Below are 23,567 nucleotides of genomic sequence, written 5' to 3'. Positions count from 1 at the left end.
ATGTCTAATTAACCTGTTCTCATTTAGAAATCCTCTTTACCTTAAAAAAGTGGCTTTTCTTGGGTGCCGATCCAATGGGAAAAAAAAAATCAGTGTTTTTTACCTGATTTGCCTTTTTAAGTCATAATGATGAAACTACTTTCACTTTAGTTTGATTTTACAAAAAAAAAAAAGATAAATTTTAACCTTAAAGTTCTTTAGCCCCCAAATAAAAAAGTATTTCTAAATAATTGTTTGGATAATTTTAATGTTTATTTATTTCTGAGAGAGAAAGACAGCATGAGTGGGGAAGGGGCAGAGAGAGAGAGGGAGGCACAGAATCTGAAACAGGCTCTGAGCCATCAGCAGAGAGCCTGACATGGGGCTCAAACCTGGAAACGGTGAGATCATGACCTGAGCCGAAGTTGGTCGCCCAACTGGCTGAGCCACCCAGGCGCCCCTTGTTTGTATAATTTTAAGTAGTACTTTCCCAACTTCTCAACTCTTGTGTCTTTGGAAACCCGATAAAACTGATAGAGTTAAAAACACGTACCTGACATAGTGTTATATTAGACTTAAATTGTAAGTTAGGCTTTATTACAATGTACCACATAAGGAAATGAGATTCCAATGGCACAAAAAAGTTTCCTAAGTGTTTGACTTGCTCAAAGAAGTAATGCTGTCTCAAAATGGAAGGCATTGATCTTTTTGCTCCATTAACAATGTAAATATTAATATTTTCATAATTAGTTTTTCTGTGGTTGATGATACTCAGTGTACCAATGAAAAGACTGAATCATTACTTAATACAGTTATTAGAATACAGTAAGTTAGGGGTGAAGATTCAGCCAAATTGTGATCTCATAACATCGGAGACTTAAGTATTAATTTTTTTTTTTAATGTTTATTTATTTTTGGGACAGAGAGAGACAGAGCATGAACGGGGGAGGGGCAGAGAGAGAGGGAGACACAGAATTGGAAACAGGCTCCAGGCTCTGAGCCATCAGCCCAGAGCCCGACGCAGGGCTCGAACTCACAGACTGCGAGATCGTGACCTGGCTGAAGTCGGACGCTTAACCGACTGCGCCACCCAGGCGCCCCTACTTAAGTATTAAAATAGAAGAAACAAAGAGAATCATTGGCCATCTGAAGAAAACATTTTATGGGAAGAAGACACTAACATCAGTGCAGCTCCATTGTAGCTGGATGGTAGCGAAATAGCAGAACTCTTCCTCCAGCCCTTGGGTCCTTCTCATCAGACCAGAGATTCTTGTCTAGTGGGGTTACGAGGCCCGGTAGACAATCTGATGAAAATGATGCATTTCTGTCTTAATAAAATGCACAAAAGATTTTTTTTTTTTTTTTACTAATTTTAGGTAAGTCTACTGAAGCTCATCCACAGAGCTCCTATGACTTAATTCCTGAGTTAAAAAATCTCTTTATTAGACTAAGATGCCCTTAGATCTGAGACAGTCACGGCACTTGAATAAAAATCTATTTGCAGTCTTTATAGCACTGTAAAGAAAAATTTTTTAGGATTTGCTTTTGAGTCAAAACTGTCATGCCAGAGAATTGTAAATCTGAACTGAAAATTGTTCACAGTGCCAGAGTTCATTTTATGGTCTAAAAGAGACATTAATAGGAAAGATTGAAGAAAATCAGGGTGGATGTTTCTCTGGTTATTTTTTGTTGGGATTGTTCCTTGTTTCTCTTGTAAATTACCAATGCTGACTTCTGCCTGTGTCATGAAAAAAGAAATTTACCCTACAGACCAAACCCCCAGCTGCAAAGTGCAGAGCCAGGGTTTTAATTGATGTTTGCAGGGCTTAAAGGTATTACCAGAGTGTCTCTGATTACTCCCTGCTTGTCACGTTCGTCATCACAAGCAAAGCAGATTTCCCAAATGAATGCAGAGTGGGGATTGTTAATTTACTAATATTTTGCATGGAGGTGAAACGCCATTGCCTCTAATTGAGGGAGTCAATAACAATGTGGATGACAGCCTGTAACCTCACTGCTAAAATCAAATAAACTTTAAGATAAACGCCTCTAATTACTGGGACAGTTGCCTCGGAAAGTCACCTTTTGAAAAGTGGTGAACACAAACACAGGCTAAGCTCTGGGGAATAGAATTTGAAAATTTAGTCTGACAAAGGAGCAAGTACTGCATCCTGAATCACATGTCCTCCTTCAGAATGCGGATCATAGTTTGGTTTTGGAATTACAACATATTTGGTAGCATTTCTGCTTTTAAAGATGAGTCAAGAAATAAAAAGGGTCATCCTTATTAATCACAAGCATATCAAGATTTTAATTAAAAAACTGGGAGTTAATAGGTCAAACCAAATGTTTCCTTTTCTCTGTAGTTTTTTTCTGTTTCTTTGACCTTCCCGTCCTAATTTATTCATTTAGTAAGTATTTATTGAGAACCATTGGGTGCGAGACACTCTGCTAAATAAGCAAAAAGTAAGGATCTTTACTTTATTCCCTGACATATTGCAAATTCCTAGAACAGTACCTGCCTGGTACATACTGTGCTCCCAGTAAATGAGCAAAGCTGAATGATTATTTGTTAATTAACTTAGTTTCATAGGAATCAACACTAACATTTAAATACAAGTACACTTATCCCTAAACTGCCAGTGCATAGCTATTGGTTAATTATCACCACCTTCCCTAACATCACTGCACAGGGTGGTGGGAAAGAAACCTAACAGCACAAACCCTCAGCAGATTTGGCAATTGACCTAAACATAAGAAAGGCAGTGAAGATACTTGATAATAGTTTACCCAAACAAATCCATTCTCCTAAAATTACTAAGACGAAAATTCTGTCATTGCTTCTCAATACTTGAGGTTGATGAATTTGTAAATAGGTAACATGGTGAAGCTGTATTTCCTTTAAATACCATCGCTTTTTGTATCCTATTTAAATAGTCATTCTCATGTAACCAAAAGGCTCATTAATTCCTATTTGTTGGGTTTAGTAACTGAGACAGAATATAGCAAGGAGATTAGTGCACCTGGGTGACTCAGTTGAGCATCCTACTCTTGATTTCGGTTCAAGTCACAATGTCACAGTTCCTGAGATCAAGTCCTGCATCTAGCTCTGTGCTGATGGCACCAGGCTTGCTTGGGATTCTCTGTCCCTCTCTCTCTACCCCTCCCCAGCTCATGCCCACTCTCTCTCAAAATAAATAAATAAAAACAAATAAAAAGAGTATAGTCAAGGAGAAGTTTTCTTTTTTTAATATAATTTATTGACAAATTGGTTTCCATACAACACCCAGTGCTCATCCCAACAAGTGCCCTCCTCAACACCTATCACCCACTTTCCCCTCTCCCCCACCCCCATCAACCTTCAGTTTGTTCTCAGTATCCAAGAGTCTCTCATGGTTTGCCTCCCTCCCTCTCTGTACCTTCCACCTCCGCCCCCATGGTCTTCTGTTAAGTTTCTCAAGATCCACCTATGAGTGAAAACATATGGATCTGTCTTTCTCTGACTGACTTATTTCACTTAGCGTAATACCTTCCAGTTCCATCCATGTTGCTGCAAATGGCCAGATTTCATTCTTTCTCATTGTCAAGTAGTATTCCATTGTATACATAAACAACATCTTCCTTATCCATTCGTCAGTTGATGGACATTTAGGCTCTTAAGGAGAAGTTTTCAAAAGTTAACAAGAAAGGCTATGGAGGTATTCTGGAAGATACTTGGGTGACAATGGTGTATGTGTGTGCTGGGTATATGTCCCTCTGAATTGTTTTAAAGTCACTTTTTTTTTTTAATTTTTTTTTTCAACGTTTATTTATTTTTGGGACAGAGAGAGACAGAGCATGAACGGGGGAGGGGCAGAGAGAGAGGGAGACACAGAATCGGAAACAGGCTCCAGGCTCTGAGCCATCAGCCCAGAGCCCGACGCGGGGCTCGAACTCACGGACCGCGAGATCGTGACCTGGCTGAAGTCGGACGCTCAACCGACTGCGCCACCCAGGCGCCCCTTAAATTCACTTTTTGAAAAAATTAAGTAGACAGTGCCTTCTAGGATGAAACCTGATACTGATAGAATCTCAGTGTGAAGAGCCTAGAGGACACATGAGAAATATCCACTTGGAGTTGAATATAGGGCAGCTTATAAGGAGTCACACTGTCTGGGCAACAAGCGTTTATGGAATCCTACTGTGTGCAGAGCTGGCAAGGCCGAGCTGCCCTAGAAAAGGTACTGTTGCTTCATTTAGGAGAGGAGCATCTCCATGGATGGTAGTCCCCATTTCCAGAACTAAATTAAAATGTGAATCAGATTACTTTTATATTGTGGGCTCTAAAACCTAAAATACATGTTATGACACCAGTTTTGTTCTCTGATCTTTTGTATAGAAAGGAAAATAAAAGCACTGAGAGATAAAGCTATTTGCTCACAAAGTGCAACCCACATAGAGCAAAGCAGCATCCAGTGTTCTGGGAGCGAATCAGGATGCTTCCTAAACAACCTCACAACAGCGTTGGGGCTGGGACAAGGGGATACCAAATCTGTAGCTGATTCTGGTGTTCTGTCTCAGTAACAAGCAAGCACCAACTCACAACCTCTCCACACCCAGAGCTTGCTCAGTGTCAGTGCTGTTCATACTCCGCAGACAGAGCAAACCAAATGACTCAGTGAACGCAGCTCCTTTCAAAGTGGGAAATTGATGCCAATTATACGGCAAACCCATCGTCAATGCCTGATGATAAGAGCACTCACACCAGTAAAGGCAGTATTCTCATTGTGATGTTTCATGAAGGCATTTACAGGAAAAATGAGGATGAACTTAAACAATGAACATGCTTCCTTCTCCAAAAGAATGTAAAATATTTTTCTATTGATGATATTATTTCAGACATCCGTGAAATAGAGTCCCAAAAGCCCCAACACATGACCTTCCAATCATCTTAGGTAGGCCCTTATATGAACTAAATGGTGTAGATAAAATCAAGATAATATTCAACTGAACACATCTGAAAGAGTCACATGAAGGAAGCCTCAGTTCCAAGCACTTTGACAGACAAGTCTATCTAAGAATACTTTAGTTAAGGCCTGTGCTGTTTTCTATGGGACTGGCTTTCATCACAGCTTGTTTTTATTTGTATTTTTTTTTCAAAGTAAAATGAAACTAAGAGATAGTTGGTAGCTGAATGTCATATCATACTAACAGCTTCCTATAAACTCTTCTCTCAGCCCTACAGTTCATGACCGGAAAATGTACAATACACAATCTACATTTCTAGCTGGTCATGTTTCCAAGAGACACTCTGATCAGAAAAGTAATTTTGACAATAGTGTCAGAAATAGTGTCAGCAAACATTCCACACTTGTAGAACTAGGTCTTAATTTACTTTAATATGTTATACTGAGACTTATTGGGAACATGAGTAAGAAAATCATATTTTTGGTAAAATTATTGAACTAAATTTTTTTCATATGTAAGACAAAACTAGTTGGTCTTCCATTGATCTTAAACATTGATTGAGTCAAAGAATTGATCAATATCTTTAAAGAGGGATGGCAGTGTAAATTAAGTGACTGAAGGGGATGAAGAGGAAGAAGAAGGAGGAGGAGGAGAAGGAGAAAGAAAGAGAAGAAGGAGAAAGGGGGAAAGAAAGAGAAAGAGAAGAAAGAGGAGGAGGAAGAGGAGACAAGAAAAGAAAAAGGACAGGCATGAAAAACTTGCCAGTCAGGAAAATACAGAAGAAAAAAAAAAACAAAAAAAATTATGAGTAATGTTATCTTAAAAAACAATAGCTAATAATTTCTGAGTACTAAATATATGTTGGGTACTATTCGAAGTACTTCACATGTTTTAGGTCATGAATCTTCACTAAATCTCCATCAGACAGGTACAGGCACATCTCATTTTATTGCATTTCACAGATATCTGTGTTTTCTACAGATTGGAGGTTTGTGGCAACCCTGCCTCAAGCAAATATATCAGTACCATTTTTCCAACAGCATTTGCTTATTTTGTGTCTCTGTGTCACATATTGGTGATTGTTGCAATATTTTGAACATTTTCTTTATTATTTGTAATGGTGATCTGTGATCAATGATTACAACTCACTGAAAGCTCATGCAATGGATAACATTTTTTAGCAGTATTTTTTAAGTTTTTATTTTTATTTGTTTTATTTATTTCATGCATGCATGATGGGGAAGGGGCAGAGAGAGGGAGAGAGAGAGAGTCCCAAGCAGGCTCCTCGCTGACAGTGCAATCCCACAAACCAGGAGATCCAGACCTGAGCCGAAATTGAGAGTCAGACTAACCAACTGAGCCACCCAGGCACCCCAGCAATAGAGTATTTTTACTTGAGGTATGTAGATTATTTTTTAGACATAATGTTATTGCACACTTAGACTACCGTTAGTGCAAACATAACTTTTATATGCACTGGGAAACGAAAATATTCATCTGACTGGTTTGACTTCAACAGTTGCTTGATTGTGGGAGTCTGGAATCAAAGCTGCATTATCTCTGAGGCATGCCTGTATTATTGTCACCTCTATTTTGTAAATGAGAAAACTGAAGCTCCTGAAAGCGTAGCCAGCCCAGGATCCCACAAGAGCAGTGGAGCCTTAGCCCAGACCTAGGATGCTGATGCCAGAGGAAGCATTTGTGATTGCTGTATTGTCCCTTTGTTAAACCTTGACACTCACATATTCTAGGTAGTGAAGAGAGAGCCCACTGCTGCTTTCTCCAGGCATTTATTGTTCGATAAGCACCTCTGTTCAGCTGTAATCTCTTCATTTCTGTTTCTCAGAAAAGAGTAAGTAAGGAAAGTCACTCTGATGGTGCGTTATATGGAGTCGTTTTTAAAAAGTAATTTTACTGGGTAATAGATGTCAAATAGTTAAGATAATTCATAAAAATGATTCATATGAGCACATGTACAAGAAAGAAATGTTACCATTAATGGCCAGTTGTGGGGCCTTGTATTTTTATCTCCACTATACGTTATCTTCTTCCCTTGCTGACTTCTACAAATCAAATGTAAATCCATGGCTGCAGGCAAAACCTTGTCCTTATCTACTGAGAATCTTATAATTCATCTTATCTATTATGACTGTTCTTTTATAGTCATCCATTCAAACATTTTTATCGAGGACCTATTGCATGCCAGACGATAGCACTTTCCCTTGTACAAGGGCCCACGAGGCACTGTAGGGAATCCAAAGGTGATGTAGAGATAAATGTGCCTTCGTGGAGTTTGTATGCAGGCAGTGATGTAAACATAAATAACTTGAGAACAGCACAGGAAGGAGTGCCACCCACAGAGGTATAATAAGCCAGGAGGAGTCAGGGACAGGGGAGTGACTATCTCCTGGAAAGATTAGGAAAAACTTTACTGGAAACATAGACCCTTGAGGGGCAGGTAAGAGTTGGAACCCAGAAATGGGAAAGAAGTACATTATAAGTGGATGTAAGCAGACATAAGGCATGTAGGGTATATATAATGGAGTTGTGAGAATTAGAAGGGTGTGGGGGACATATGCTCAGATCAAACTGGAGAAGGCACTGCAGTGCTAGGCTAAGGAGGAAAGGCTATTTGATGAGCAGGGTGAGCGTTAAAGGCTCCGAGTCAGGGAATGACCTAACCTAATAAGAAGTATAAGCTGGTAGTTGTGTGCAAAACACTGAATGGAGGAAGCATCTGGAAGGGATTTGACAAAGGCCTAGGGCTGGGATGGTGACCGCGTGTGACACAAGGTTTTACTGCTCATTGATCCACAACCATCTGGAGCTGACTGCAAACATGGGAGTAACTGAAAAAGTGCTTGAAGAAAATTAGCATGCATAAATCACTGGGAATGAGATGTAACATAAATTGCACCGATGTAACTATTTTGATTTCCCATTTGGGTAGCATTCATGGCAGAGTTGAAAGGAAACAGGATAGCAAAGGGAAAGGTACATATTAAGGACTTTGGTTAACTAAAACACTGAAGTGATCTTAAAATCCAAGCAAAGAGACAGCAGGGTCAATTGAATCATCAGTTAGTCTTTCCACAAATAATTGTTTCAAAATAATTCAGAGTGGAATAACTTAATGAATTAAGTAAAAATTACAAATATATTTGGGATCATTTATCTTCATGGCAGACAACCCTATAAGATGTCTGCCATTTATAAGATCTTTTTTTTAAATTTTTTTTTAACGTTTATTTATTTTTGAGACACAGAGAGACAGAGCATGAATGGGGGAGGGTCAGAGAGAGGGAGACACAGAATCTGAAACAGGCTCCAGGCTCTGAGCTGTCAGCACAGAGCCCAACGCGGGGCTCGAACTCACGGACCGCGAGATCATGACCTGAGCCGAAGTCGGCCGCTTAACCGACTGAGCCACCCAGGTGCCCCTATAACATCTTATAAAGACATAGGACCATTAAAGCACTGCACAGTAACCGGTTATCATCAAAAAGTTTATATGTGTTAGGGATGTGTGTGATTACAAGAAATGAAATGGCTGAATAGCTGTGGCCTAAACAAACAGCTTTATTTGACATGAATAAAAATAAGTAGAGATGGATGATCCAGGGGTAGTACAGTGACTTAATGGTGTCATCAAGGAACCACACTCCTGTCTTTCGGTTCCACCCTCTTTAATGTATTTCCTCATTGCAACAAAATGGCTGCTGCTGCCCTAGTCACCAAATCTACATTCCAAATAGGACAAAGGGTTTAGTGCAAGGGCTGGACAGCTTCCTCTGGTATACTTCATTAGGAAAGAAAAGCTTTCCCATAAACCCCTCTCCCTCTCTTGCTGACTTGTATTTAAGTGTCATGGCTCAGAACGGGATCACATGTTTTCTGTTGCCTTCAAGGGAAGCTGAGAAATTAATTATTTAAATTTCCAGCCTCTGATATAGAGGAAAGCAAAGGAAAAAGGAATAAAAACAAATATTGAGGGGCACCTGGGTGGCTCAGTCGGTTAAGCGTCCAACTTCAGCTCAGGTCACGATCTCGCGGTCCGTGAGTTCAAGCCCTGCATCGGGCTCTGGGCAGATGGCTCAGACCCTGGAGCCTGCTTCCGATTCTGTGTCTCCCTCTCTCTCTGCCCCTCCCCTGTTCATGCTCTGTTTCTCTCTGTCTCAAAAATAAATAAAGGTTAAAAAAAATTAAAAAAAAAAACAAATATTGAGTAAGCCAACTACAACAACCACTACAAGGTAAAAAGTACATAAATAAATAAAAAATAATTCAGTTTTCTCTGTTTAACAAGATATAGGGACTAAGGAGAGTCTGAGTGTCCTTGCACCAAATTAAGAAAAAAAAAAGGATATGGGGAAATACATTTCCTAGTCATTCTGTTCAAAATAGTTAAAATAGAAAATGTCTTTGCTTAATATTAATGGCTACTTTTCAGTAAGCGTTTTTAACTTTCCAGGATCTCCGTTCACTCCATATCTAATTCTCCCAACAGTTTGATGAAGGAAACAGGCTTAGAGAGGTTCGGGAACACGCTGTAAATGCTGGAGCCAGTAAATAAGGGACCTGAGGTTTGAAATAGGTTCTGTCTCACAGAATCCACTCAGTCAAGGGATTGAGTGAGACTTGTATCTAAGCAAGGAGTCAAACCCCTCTCAAAATAGAGAAGTCATTGATAATGTCATATTAATGTGAACTACAAGATGTTCTTGACTGAGAAATTGAATTCTAGGAGAAAGAGAGAAGGACTAACATAGCATATTAAGTGCTATGCCCGCTGCTTTACAAATATTTACCTCTTTTAATCACTCCACCCTGTGAGGTAGGTATTAAAGTGCTGTATATGTGCCAGGTGTTTTAGCTAAATTATCTCATTTCAGGTAAGGACAGGAGTTTGCTGTCCCTTTGCAGATAAATCCTAACCCACACAGCCTGACTCGCTTCACCCACTCTGTGTCTCACGAGGACACTGCTCTTCTGTCTTCCCTGCTTCACCCTTCAGACTCCGTTCATGCTACTGCATGTTTTCTTCTCTGTGACTGGCTCCCTCATCTATCATTCTGCCAGTCACCTCGCCAGCTTCTGGATGGCTCTTACCCAGGCACACCCCAAGCATGGTGCTGCGTCTCATTTACCCAGACCTAGCAGGTGGGTTGGAGACAGATACACAGACAGGCCCTTGTTCTGAAGGAGCCCATGTAGAGGGGAGGAGAGGAGATAAACAAGTGGCCTCAATGTACAAAGGGCCACAAGATGGAGTAAGTTCCCTCTGCCTTCTCCATGGTAAATCTGTGGGACTGGATGAACTTAAAGCTCTCTGGGGCGATCCATGGAGATTACTTCATGCGTTCAAAACATAACCAGGGGGCGCCTGGGTGGCTCAGTCAGTTGAGTGTCCGACTTTGGCTTAGGTCATGATCTTGCGGTTTGTGACTTCAAGCCCTGTGTCTGTGCTGACAGCTCAGAGCCTAGAGCCTGCTTCAGATTCTGTGTCTCCCTCTCTCTCTGCCCCTCCCCCACTCATGCTTTGTCTCTGTCTCTGTCTCTCTCTCTCTCAAAAATAAATAACATTTAAAAAATTGAAAACAACAATAACAAAAAGTAATCAGACATTTGAGATTACTGAAAGAAGAGTCCTAACCATTTCCAAGTTCAGGGCTAGAAATTGGAATAGGTGGACAGAAAAGACTGAATCGGGCAGCTGAACAGCCAGGAAAGGAGTGGGGAAATAAAAAGGAATTGGATCATAACCATCCTAATTTCTTGCTGAGTCCCACCTCCCAAATTTAGGAATTTAATTAAGCACAGTATAAAATAAGCTTAAGAATACATTTGTTGGGGCACCAGAGCGCCTCATGGTTCATGAGATCAAGCTCCACGTGGGGCTCTGCACTGACAGCCTGGAACCTGCTTGGGATTCTCTTTTTCCCTCTCCCTGCCCCTCCCTGGCTTGCTTGCATGCATGCACGCACTCATTCTCTCTCTTTTTCTCTCTCTCTCTCAAAATAAACTTTAAAAAGTAAATAAATAAAAAGATGTCTGGAGGTGTCTGGTTGGCTCACTCAGTTAAGCCTCCAACTCATGATTTTGGCTCAGGTCATGATCTCATGGTTTGTGAGATGGAGCTCCACCTTGGGCTCTGTGCTGAGCCTGGAGCCTGCTTGGGATATTCTCTCTCTCTCTCTCCCTCTCTCCCTCTCTCCCTCTCTCCCTCTCTCCCTCTCTCTTTCTGCCCCTCCCTACCCCTCCCTGCCCCTCCCCACTCACACACACACTCTCTCTTTCCCTCTCTCTCTCAAAATAAATAAATAAACATTTAAAAAGAAATAAAAATAAAAGGATGTCTGGAGAAAAGAAGTCTGGATGTGTGTAAATTGTAGCATGATGTAGGTTATTTTCAATAACCAAGTTATTGGGGACTGTGCAGTCAGAACAGTGCCAGATACATAGGACTTGAAAATATTTTTTTAATTAATGCATAGATTAATGAGTTGAACTGAATAAATTCATTCTAGTAAGTTGAGTGTGAATAAGACTTGTTTAAACTTCATTTATTTGGGTTGGAAAAGTACTTTTCAGGAGTGTTTTAAACTCAGGTTTTCAAAAATTCATGCCTTCCCCTGTGGTCTGGCCTCTAACCAGTGCCAATTCACAGGTTGTTTGAAGGTGTCAGCAGCCATGAGAGATTTCTCAGAAAATACCACAAAGTGCACTTCAAACTGTTTCTACAATTGCTGTCAAATTCAGGAGCAAGAAAGAAGAAGAGAAACAATGGATTTTTTTTTTTGTAAAGAATCTTGTTTTTTTACCTGAGAATTTTATCTAAAAACATCGAGATTGTTGTGTAATGTGAGATGTTATTTCTTCTTTATCCTGAAACTTGTGCTTAAAAATCTGAATACAGACACCACCGTCACTTGACGTATACTTGATAATGCTTATTTTTAGCTTTTCTACCAAGGCTTCAGAGTTCATATGTTCATGACAAACTAATTCTGACCCAAGTCCAAAAAGGTGACTTGGTTCTTACAAATGAATTCAGCAGTAACTCCAGGAAAATCCTGACTCAGAAGATCTTAAAGCCTCAGATGAAGTGCTCTTGGCTCTGTTAGCAATATTGGCTGACTACAGCTTACTTGTGGTTGCCCGTTCATCTCATCAATTCAATCCGAATTCCTAAACCACTGAAACTTGGTATTGACAGTATCGATTCATTAATTTCCTAAAATTATGTGGGTAGGCAATTCCATAATGGCACTGCTCTTCTTTATATTCTGTGAAATGATAGTGCTACTTTAAAATTTGAGGAGGGGCACCTGAGTGGCACCTCCATTGAGCGTCTGACTTTGGCTCAGGTCATGATCTCACGGTTTGTGGGTTCCAGCCCCCCGTCGGGCTCTGTGCTGACAGCTCAGAGCCTGGAGCCTGCTTTGGATTCTGTGTCTCCCTCTCTTTCTGCCCCTCCCCTGCTCACGCTCTGTCTTTCTCTCTCTCTGTCAAAAATAAATAAACATGAAGAAAAAATTTTTAAATAAAATAAAATTAAAATAAAATAAAATAAAATAAAATTTGAAGAGAAGAAACATGGGAAGCTTCACTTGGCTCAAATGATCTTCAGACAGCATTCTCTTCAGCTTAGGGCTGATACTCAAGCTTTCTTTTTTCCAAGTATAATTAACATACAGTGTTATATTAGCTGTAAATATACAATGTAGCTATTCAACAATTCTATACTTTACTCAGTGTTCATCATGATAAATGTGCTTTTAATCCCCTTCATCTATTTTACCCATCCCCACACCCACCTCCCCTCTGGCGGCCACCAGTTTGTTCTCCATAGTTAAGAGTCTGGCTTTTTGTTGTCACTTTTTTCTTTGTTCATTTGTGGTTTTTTTAATTCCATATGTGAGTGAAATTACATGGCATTTGTCTTTCTCTGACTTGACTTATTTCACTTAGCATATACCTGCCAGATCCATTGATGTTGTTGCAAATGGCAAAATTTCATTCTTCTTTATGGCTGAATAATATCCTGTGTTTGTGTGTGTGTGCACGTGCACACGCACCACATTTTCTTTATCCATTCATCTATTGGTGGACACTTGGGTTGTTGCTTCTATATCTTGGTTATTGTAAATAGTGCTGCAGTAAACATAGGAGTGCATATATCTTCAAATTAGTATTTTTGTGTTCTATGGGTAAATAACCAGTAGCGGTATTACTGGATCATATGGTAATTCTATTTTTTAGTTTTTTGAGGAACATCCATATTGTTTTCTACAGTGGCTACACCACTTTGCATTCCCACCAACAGTGCACTAACCAAAAAGCACCAATGGTTGCCTTTTCTCCATATCATCACCAACACTTGTGATTTCTTGTGTTTTTGATTCTAGCCGTTCTTACAGGTGTGATATCTCATTGTTGTTTTGATTTGCATTTCTCTGATGATTAGTGATGTTGAGCATCTTTTCGTGAGTCTGTTGGACAGGTATACATATTGTTTGGGAAAATGTCTGTTTGTGTCATTGCCCATTTTTTAATTGGATTATTTGGTTATTTTTGGTTATTGAGTTTTATAATTTCTTTGTATATTTTGGATATTAACCCCTTATTGGATATATTATTTGTAAATATCTTCTAAGTTGCCTCTTTGTTTTGCTGATGGTTTCCTTCACTGTGAAAAACTTGTGAGAGTAGACATCCTTGTCTTGTTCCTGATATTTTCCTGAGAGGAAAAGCTCTCAGTTTTTAGCCTCTTCTATTTTTGGAATACTTTGAGAAGAATAGGTACTAACTCTTCTTTAAATGTTTGCTAGAATTAACCTGTGAAGCTGTCTGGTCCTAGATTTTTGTTTGTTGGGAGGTTTTGGGTTTTTTTTTGTTTTTTGTTTTTTGTTTTTGATTACTGATTCAATTTCATTGCTGGTAATCAGTCTGTCCAAATTTTCTGTTCCTTTTGATTCAGCTTTGGAAGGTTATGGGTTTCTAGGAATTTATCCATTTTTTCTAGATTGTCCAATTTGTTGCCATATAATTTTTCATAACACTTTCTTATAAACTTTTATATTTCTTTGGTGTTGGTTGTTTTTTTCTTTCATTTCTGATTTTGTTTATTTTTCAAATTGGGAATTCAAACATTCTTCAAATAATGTTAATTTCAGAAATTATATGCATCTTCCTGAAGCAAAGGCTCCGTGAGGGAAACTATCTGTACTGATTTCTTCATCACTGTATTACAAACTCCCAAAACACTGCCTGGCACACAATTGGTACTCAACAAATACTTACTGAGTGAAACATAGACTTAAACCAACACCCTAATCATATCCTGGATGTGGGGACATAAAGAGAAAAAGCTAGGGGAAAAAAAAAAAAAAAAGAACATGGCCAGACAATTGAAAGTAGCACTGTTTATTGAAAGAGATGAATGGGGCCAGTGTTTAAAAACTGGGTGGACAGATGCAAACTGATCATGGTTCTAGTCCATTAATTAGCTATTGCCCTTGCACAAGTTACTGAAACTCTCAGGGCCTAGCTATGACATTTGAAAACTAAATCTCCTAATACCTACCTCCGAGGTAGGTTATGGAAATTGATGAGAAAATGTAACTAAAACATTCAACACAGTGCCCAAAACAGAGAAAGTACTACTCAGACATGACTATCATTATTTTTTTTTTGCATTAAATATTTTATTTTAATAAAATACTTTGTTTGCAGTCTCCTTCCCCCCCCCCCAAAGCCCTTTGAAGATATAATTCCCTTGTCGTCTGGCTCCCATTATGTTTGGTTGCAATTTATTTTCTTTTTTTTTTAATTATTACTTATTTATTTATTTATTTATTTTTCAATATATGAAATTTATTGTCAAATTGGTTTCCATACAACATCCAGTGCTCATCCCAAAAGGTGCCCTCCTCAATACCCATCAGCCATACAGAGAAAGACAGATACCATATGTTTTCACTCTTATGTGGATCCTGAGAAACTTAACAGAAACCCATGGGGGAGGGGAAGGAAAAAAAAAAGACTATTATTATTATTTTGAAGGCATTGCCTCCTATACTGACCAGAAGTATTATTAGTCTTCATGCAACCACATACGCATGCTACTTTCTCATCTTGACTCTTTTATTATATTGGATTTCTGACAAGAGAGAAATTCCTATTTTCCAGTGACATTTTTAAAGTCTCAGGAAGGTGGTTGCTGCAGTTCCTGTGAAATGATGAGCAGAAAATTGAACACAGCTTCACAGTCTGAAGAAGCATTGCCAAACCTATCACCCCCTACAAAAGCCCTTCAGAAGCTATTTTATAGGCTCTTGGTGTTGATTTTTCTCTCTTCTCTTTTCTTCTAATTTTTTTTCACTGCCTTCATTGATTTCTCCCCCCTTTTCTCTCACTGACCACAGTCTTAGTAGATACCAAGAACGTTGGGTAGGGCAGCCACTTTCGTCTGTTGTTCATGCCTGTGTTATTAAAAAACCCTGCTCAATTTCTAATACATTCAAAGAAACCCCATGCTAGGACAAAAGTGAAAAGGACTCCGTGATAAATATGACATTAAGCACAACAGTGTGGTGTGGTGGGTCAAAGGCTGGCTTTGAAGTCACAAAGACCAGGGTTTGAATCCTGGCAAGTTTCTTAACCTCTCTAAGCCACGGTCTTTATCTCTAAAATGGGTATGGAGTTAACTGACTTGCAAGATTAATTAAGGATTAGAAATAATGTGAATAAAGCCCTCATATCACATGGGGGGTAAGTAAATAGTCATTAGTGTAATTCATAGTCCATGTCCCATAACACTTAGAAACTAATCTAACCAGGGGAACCTGGGTGGCTCAGTCGGTTAAACGTCTGACTTCAGCTCAGGTCATGATCTCACAGTTCATGAGTTTGAGCCCTGTGTCAGGCACTGTGCTGAAAGCTCTGAGCCTGGAGCCCGCTTCAGATTCTGTGTCCCTCTCTTGCTCTGCCTCAGAGCCCTACTCAGGCTCTGTCTCTGTCTCTCTCAAGAATAAATAAACATTAAAACAAAATTTTTAAATAAAGAAACAAATCTAGTCAAAATGTGTGGTAAACAATAATAATGAATAATAGCTTACATTTGTTCAGCACTTCATTGGGCTGAACATCATGCAAAAATGTTTTCAGAAGAATGACTTGTGCCCAGTGATGAAATCTCTTACATCACATGTTCAGTCATGTCTAAGGTATACCCAAAGTGATGGGTTCCATGGGAAAGCTAAAATCCACTTCTGAAAGCTACTCATTACTTGTCAACATGACTAAACTAGGAGACAACACCAACAGCCACTTATCTTAATGAAGACATTTTTTCAAAAGAAATGTCAACCACAAGTCTGTCTTGGCGGATGCATGCTATGTTATTTTCTGTCATTTTACTTCTTATCATTGGCAAGCGGAGCTGCCTGAAGGATGGGCAGCTTTTAAAGTTTCTAGCAAGAGGAAGAGAAATGGAGTCTATTTACTTCTGTTTTTAATTCTTTTTATGTAGAAATCTTATGCTTCCTTTTTCAAACAAGTAATATTTGTGGAGAAATTGTGTGTGTGTCTGTGTGTGTGTGCATGTGTGCCCATGCGTGAGTGAGTGTTGGGGATTAGGGATGCAAACAACTATAAGAAGAAATAAAAGTCATCTATTATTCTGCAACCCAGAAACAACCACTGTTAACATTTTGGGTCTTTTGCATGCAATGTATTTCTATGGTATTTTGACAGTGTGGTAGCTGAAATCATATTGTAGCCTGCTTTAAAATTTTCTTTTAATTTGAAATTATATCATAAGCATGCCTGCAAGACATCACTTGGGTAATTTACCCCCTCAAAGCCTCACCAGTAATGACCTAGTGATTCTACTTCACAGAATTGACATGAGGCCCAAATTAGAAAAACTGTGAGGGTCTTTGTAAGTCATTTCTAGAGCACACAAATGAAATTGTTATTTATTCTCATCCATATCTTGAGGAGTTAAAAGGCCCATATTTATTAAACATTTACAGAACACCCTGTAGGTCACTCCAAGGATCCAGAAAAGACCCAACATAACTCCTGACCCCAGAGAGTTTATATTCTGGCCCCAGAGATGAAGCAAAAACGTGAAAACCTTAGAGAAAAGCAGAGAGTGAAACTCTCCTTTTGACTACAAGTAGAACTTTGCCTTAATTATTTAAAAACGGTTCTCAGATCTTGAATTCCTTCTATCCTTGGCTCTTTCAATTTTAAAATGAGTCATACTTTAGAGAATTATTTTTTCTTACATAATTATAATTTTACTCATAATAATGTAATTTGCCAGTTGAATAGTAAAATTTCCAACCCCCTCCCTTAAAAAAATGAGGAGAAAAAAAACCCTATTTTTATAAACTCAGATCATTTATAATGATTGGTTTAAATTAAAACCAGTATTTTTATGGAGAAAAAATAAATCCCCTGAACTCAAGGGGAAAAAATGTTTTAAGAAAAAGAGAAAGAAAAGAATCATAAAATCAGAGAGCTCCTAAAGATTCTGTTGATTTATGTTGTAGAAAAAAAATTTTAACTATTTCTTTTGCCGCAAGCATGTGAGGGATATTTTTGCATAATTATCATGTTACCATGGAAAATTCGTATATGTTTGGTTATGTCTGGAAGGTGGAATTAAGAATGATTTTTAATTTTTTCTTCTCTTTCTCTACAAATTTTCCTACTATAATGTATATTCTGTTGATAATCTAAAAAAAGAACATAAATGATTAAAAACTGCATATGCTTGATGATTAAAAATTATAGTAAGTCAGCCAGTTCAAATAAATCAGAAGTGGGAGAATTCAACTGAAATAAACAAAACAGCAATGTGATACTTACAGGAAACCAATGAAATATTTTCCATAAGGGAAAAGTACATACTAAGCTTACTTGAACTCTGGAAAACTCTCCCCAGATAATCCACTAGCTTTACCTCACATTATTTATTTGGTTTATGGTATGTCAAACAACTGTCAAGTATAGTGACAGTGTTTTTTTTTTTTTTCTCCCTCCATGAAGTCTGCCAGGAATTATTGGATCAAAAGTTGTCCAAACTAAATAACTTTCAGAACCAGGAATTGAGTTAACAGACCAAGGGGTGGATCTTGGGTTAGCTAAGGTTCAGGGAGAAATTGGTCATGGGACCAAGTGCAGAGCGTAGCAAGATTTAGAGGAAGATGCAAAAATAGCATAGGAAAAAGGTTAAGTGTAGCAGTCAGCACAAGGAGAAAGAAATGGATTTTGTTAGGTTCAGCCCCTGGAAGGCACTAGGTTGTTTGTCCAGTCATTAATTTAGTAAGTGTACTGTCACTGGTGAATAGATTGTAATTGAGTAGTAATTGCCTGAAGAGCAAGAGTCTTAAGTAAAAACAACATCTTAAGGCTGGTAGAGGAAGACGAGCCAAGGAAGGGGAAAGAAAGTGGCCAAAGATGTGGGCTAAAGGGGAATTGGGTGTCATAGGTGCTGGAGAGGAGTCAACTGTCCTAAGATGCTTCTGTGAGAAGTCAAGTAAGATGAGGACTGGAAAAAGCTTGTTTGTTTTAACAATTGAAAGGTAGTTTACGAATGGTATCGTCCGTTGCTGGTTTGGTGGATTGACAGAGAGGGAGACACCAGATTGGAGTAGGTAGAGGAGTTAGTGGGAGGTGAGAAAATGGAGCTGGGGGGGCAGGTGTCGAAAACTGAAGACATTTGACTGTGAAGGAAAGGGAAAAAAAGTGAGAAAACAAAGCAGTAGTTAAGGAAAGAGTTTTTGGTTTGTGTGTTGCTTGGTTTTGGTTTTATATCACGCTGTTTTTATTTTAGGGAGGGGAGATGAGCATGCTTCAGTGGTGGTGAAAGGGACACAGTTGAAAGGAAGGCTCTGAATCTATGGATGTGAACAGCCAAATCTAAAGTTTAGAATAGACCAAAACCAGCAATTTAACTAATTTCAACAAATATATGTGAAGTCCATATAGACCAGAGATTAAAAATCAACAAGATAAATTCTCTGCTTTTTAGAAGCTTCAGTTTGATAGAAACTCACTCATAGGAAGGATATTCAGGGCAAGAGACAGGAGGCCATGTAATTAATATCTGTCAAAATGAAGTTCAGAAGAAAATTACCAGAAAAGAAAGATCAGTACAAGCCCACATGCCAATACAAACTCTGTCTTCTAGCCTGGTCTCCCTAATGTTCCCCAAACATGCCATCTCTGCTCTCCTTCCCAAGCTTTGCTCCTTTTGCTGACATTGCCCTTATTCTAGTCTCCCTTTCAGGTCTTCTCTTTTCCCTCACTAGTTCACCTCTTTTCCCTGACTATCCCAGCTTGTATCAATCTCCTTTGCTTGTGAATTCCTTTACTCCTGAAACTTAACACACTTGTTTTCACACATTTTTCCTCTTAACTATTTTCCAAGAGGTGGTGCAGTATTAGGGGAAGGAACCAACTTTGGTTTCAAAGTGATGTGGGTCAAATCCAGCTTCTGTCACTTCCTGAGCAAGTCCTATGTCTAGTTTCTCCCATCTCCAGAATGGGGAGATAAATCTACCTTGGAAGGTTGCTATCAAGAGTAAGCAAAATAATACGGGTAAGGAAACTGAAACAGAGTTTGGGCTGTTGATTCAGACTCTTTGTTGAACTCTGGTTTCTACTGTGGCATCTGGGCAGAGTTACTTAACCTATCTGTGGAGTAAGGTCCTCCTCTATAGAAAGGAATTCCTAACTGGTACCTGCCTTTCAGATAAAGTGTTAGAACAGCATGAGGCATATAGTAAGTGCTGTGTAAATGTTTGCTATTATTATTATTTTCTTTGCTGCCATATATTATTAGAGTAAAAAATAGTCTACCTATAATGTTTGCTTCTCACCCTCTAGCAATATCAACAATATTTCTAGTTTTCAGATAATTCTACTTCAGCGAGCATAATGTTTTAATTTTTAAAAATTTCTTTTGTGTTGTTTTTTTGTTACGTGTTCTTAAAAATGGAGTGTATTAGGGGCGCCTGGGTGGCTCAGTCAGTTAAGCGTCAGACTTTGGCTCAGGTCATGATCTCATGGTTCATGAGTTCGAGCCCTGCATTGGGCTCAGAGCCTGGAGCCTGCTTTGGATTCTGTCTCCCTCACTCTCTGCTCTTCCCCCACTCACGCTCTGTCTCTCTCTCTCTCAAAAATAAATAAACATTAAAATAATGTATTGTATTAGGTATGCTTCCCCATTTATATTCAATACTTTAATAATTTAAAAGTACTAGAAGCTCTGGATCCAGTTCCAACATGTGGGGGCTGGGACAGGAGTTTCCCACAGCAACAAGCAGTGCTCCGACACCAGCTGAATGTCCTATAGTTCAACTCAATTCTGACACTGTCTACCCAGAGATAGCATCAGATCCCATAGGGGAAGGGTTCAACCCCATAAGACTGTTCTCTGAACCCTCCACTTCAGATGCTGCTGCCAAACCCAGGCTATCACCTGTGCTTCTGACCCACAGGTTCAGATTGGAGGTTTCAACGTCCTCCACCTCCAGTTTGATTAATTTGCTAGAGAAGGTCACAGAACTCAGAGAAACATTTTAGTCACTAGACGACTGGCTTATTATAAAAGGGTGTAACTCACGAATAGCCAGATGGAAGAGATGCAAGGACAGGGTATGGGTAACAGTGGAGAGAGAGCCTTCATGCCCTCTCTGAGCACATCACTCTCCCCAAATCTCTGTGTATTCGCTGACCTAGAAGCTCTCCACACCCTTTTCTTTTGGGTTTTTATGAAGGCTTCATGATGTAGGCATAATTGATTAAATCATAGACCGTCAGTGATTGAACTTAATAGCTAGCCCCTCTCCCCTCCCTGGAGGTTGGAGAGTGGGACTTGAAAGTTCCAACCCTCTGATCACTTTGTTGGTTTCTCTGGTGACCAGCCCTTATCCTGATGTCCAGCAGTCACCCATTTACAAAGCAAAAGATATCTTTATCCTTCTCATCACTGAGGAAATTCCAAGGGTTTTAGGAGCTCTGTTCTAGAAACAAATGACAACCACATATGTATTTCTTATTATAAATTACAGTATCACAGCTGCTGTTATCTGCCCCAGCATATAAAATGACCTAGAATATCACAACTCATGAGCTACTGAAAGACCACTATGGCATCAATCTGATTCCTGTTTTTAGATTGTACTTCCTTAGCCTATACATAAAAAAACAAAGGATTATAAATGATTAAAATAATAAAGCTATAAATTTTGCAAATTACAAATCTTTTTAAAAGTACCCCAACAGAAAACTTACTCTAGGCAGGACATTAACAGCCAATGCACAGAAAAAATTTAAATGATCAACAAATACTTAGGCAGGATATTAACAGCCAATGCACAGAAAAAATTAAAATGATCAAGAAATACATTATAAAACCTTTTTACTTCACTAGTCATCAGAAAAATCCAATCAATAATAAGACTCCATTTTTATGTGTCAAATTAAAAGAGATTATTTAAAGTGTAATATCTAGGGTCCCCTGGGTGGCTCAGTCGGTTAAGCATCCTACTTCAGCTAAGGTCATGATCTCACAGCTCATGAGTTTGAGCCCTGCATTGGGCCCTGTGCTGACAGCTCAGAGCCTGAAGCCTGCTTCAATTTTGTGTCTCCCTCTCTTGCTGCCCCTTCTCACTCAGGCTCTGTCTCTCTCTCAAAAAATAAATAAACATCAAAAAAATTCTTTTAAATAAATTATAAAGTGCAATATTTAGTGTTGGCTGGTATATAAATTGTTGCCACCTTGAAAAGCAGTTTGGCAACATATATTAAGAGCCTTGGCAATATGCCTACCTTTTGACCCAATAATTTTGCTCCTAGAAATCTGTCCTGATGAAATGACTATGGATAAGGATAAGTGTTTATGAGTAAGAATATTCATTAAAGATATATCCACTTCCTTGGTGATCTCAGCCACTCTTATGTCTATAAATTCTCTACATACTGCTGACTCCCAAATTTATATCTCCAAATTCAACTTCTTCCTTGAACTCTGGACTCTAATATCCAACTTCCCACTTGACATCTCCATCTGGGTGTCTAATAGCCATCTCAGACTTAACATGTACAACCTGACCTCCTGCTTCCTGATCACACAGGAACACATCCTCAACCCTACTCTACTCCAGCCTTCTCCATTTCGGTTGGTGGCACCTCTAACCTTCAATGGTAGATCTAGCCCAAAACTTTGTGATCTTTGGCTCCTCACTAGTCTCACACTGCACATCATCTGTCAACTAATCCTATTGCCTCTTCCTTCAAAATATATCAAAAGCCTACTGCTTCTCAGGACCTCTGCCCCCCTAATCCAAGCCACACTGTCTCTCTCCTGGACTATCAGGATAGCCTCCCAACTGGCCTCTCTGCTTCCAACCTGGTCCCCTGCAGAAAAGTCACATAGCATCCCAAGGAAAACATTTTTTAATGTTTATTTATTTTTGAGAGAGAGAGAGAGCATGCATGCATGAGTGGGGGAGGGGTAGAGAGACGGTGACAGAAGATCCAAAGTGGGCTCCATTCTGACAGCAGAAAGCCAGATGCAGGGTTCGAACTCCTGGAACCACACCATCATGACCAGAACTGAAGTCAGATGCCTAATTGACTGAGCCACCCAGGCGCCCCCCAAGGTATCATTTTTAAAAGCTAATCAGGTTATGCCATTCCCTGTTCAAGACTTTCAACAGTATCTCATCTCAGAGTAGAAACCAGTCTTCACCTTGGCCCACAAGGCCCTGTGTCTGTTGTGATAACCTGTTATCTCTCTGCCCTCATCCCTCCTCCTTTCCTCTTTGTTTATTCCACTTCACACACTGCCTCCCTGCTGTTCTGAGTCCTCCAGGCACAGCTGCAACCACAGGGCCTTGCTTTTGCCGTTCCTGGGGTGCTCCTCCCTGACACCCACACGGTTTGCTTCTTGCCCCCTTCAAGTCTTTGCTCAGATGTTACCTTCTCATTGATATCTTATTTGACCCATGATTCAAAATTGTAGCTCCTTTTCACCACATTCCCTGTCTCTTTTACCTGCTATACTTTTCTCCAGGACCTTTTACATTTATTACCTTTTAATATATCATTTAACTTATTTTATTCATTGTCTACTTCTCTCCATTTGATGGTAAGCTCCATGAAGGCAGAGATAGATTTTTTTTTTGGTTGGTTTTATTCATTCTATATCCCAATGCCTAGAATAATGCATGGTACATGGTAGGTGTTCAGTAAATATTTGTTGAATGAATTAATAAACTTACAAGAGCAAAAAAAAAAGGAAATAAAGTCCTACAGTATGAAAACTATTAACTATAGCATAGTATATTTAAACAGTGAAATGTTTATGAACATTGAGTTATGTTTTAATTGTGTAAAATTAAAAACTATCTTAAAACATTTTTTTAATCTTGAAGGAAACATAGCAAAATCTTAACTCTACTTATTTCTAGGTGATAAATAATATTACAAGATATTTCTTTTATCTCTTATGTAACTCTCTTTTATTGCCAAATATCACACATAAACATTATTTTTATAAAGTTTTTTTCAGAAACCATGTAAAGGAAATATGATCATTATCATCATGGCTACTATTA

At 39.0% G+C, this 23,567-nt stretch overlaps 1 protein-coding gene across 1 annotated transcript in view; it reads left to right on the top strand.

Annotated features, from left to right (window-relative positions):
• The window catches only part of AK5 (adenylate kinase 5), a 258,512-nt gene that overhangs the window by 62,879 nt on the left and 172,066 nt on the right, over window positions 1-23,567 (top strand). The gene's annotated exons all lie outside the window — the stretch shown is intronic.

This window comes from Lynx rufus, unplaced genomic scaffold (genome assembly GCF_022079265.1).
Source record: "Lynx rufus isolate CCGP_SWC_20201006 ecotype Redwood Valley unplaced genomic scaffold, mLynRuf1.p SCAF_2, whole genome shotgun sequence".
NCBI lineage: Eukaryota > Metazoa > Chordata > Mammalia > Carnivora > Felidae > Lynx > Lynx rufus.
This window is presented reverse-complemented; position numbering and strand designations above follow the sequence as displayed.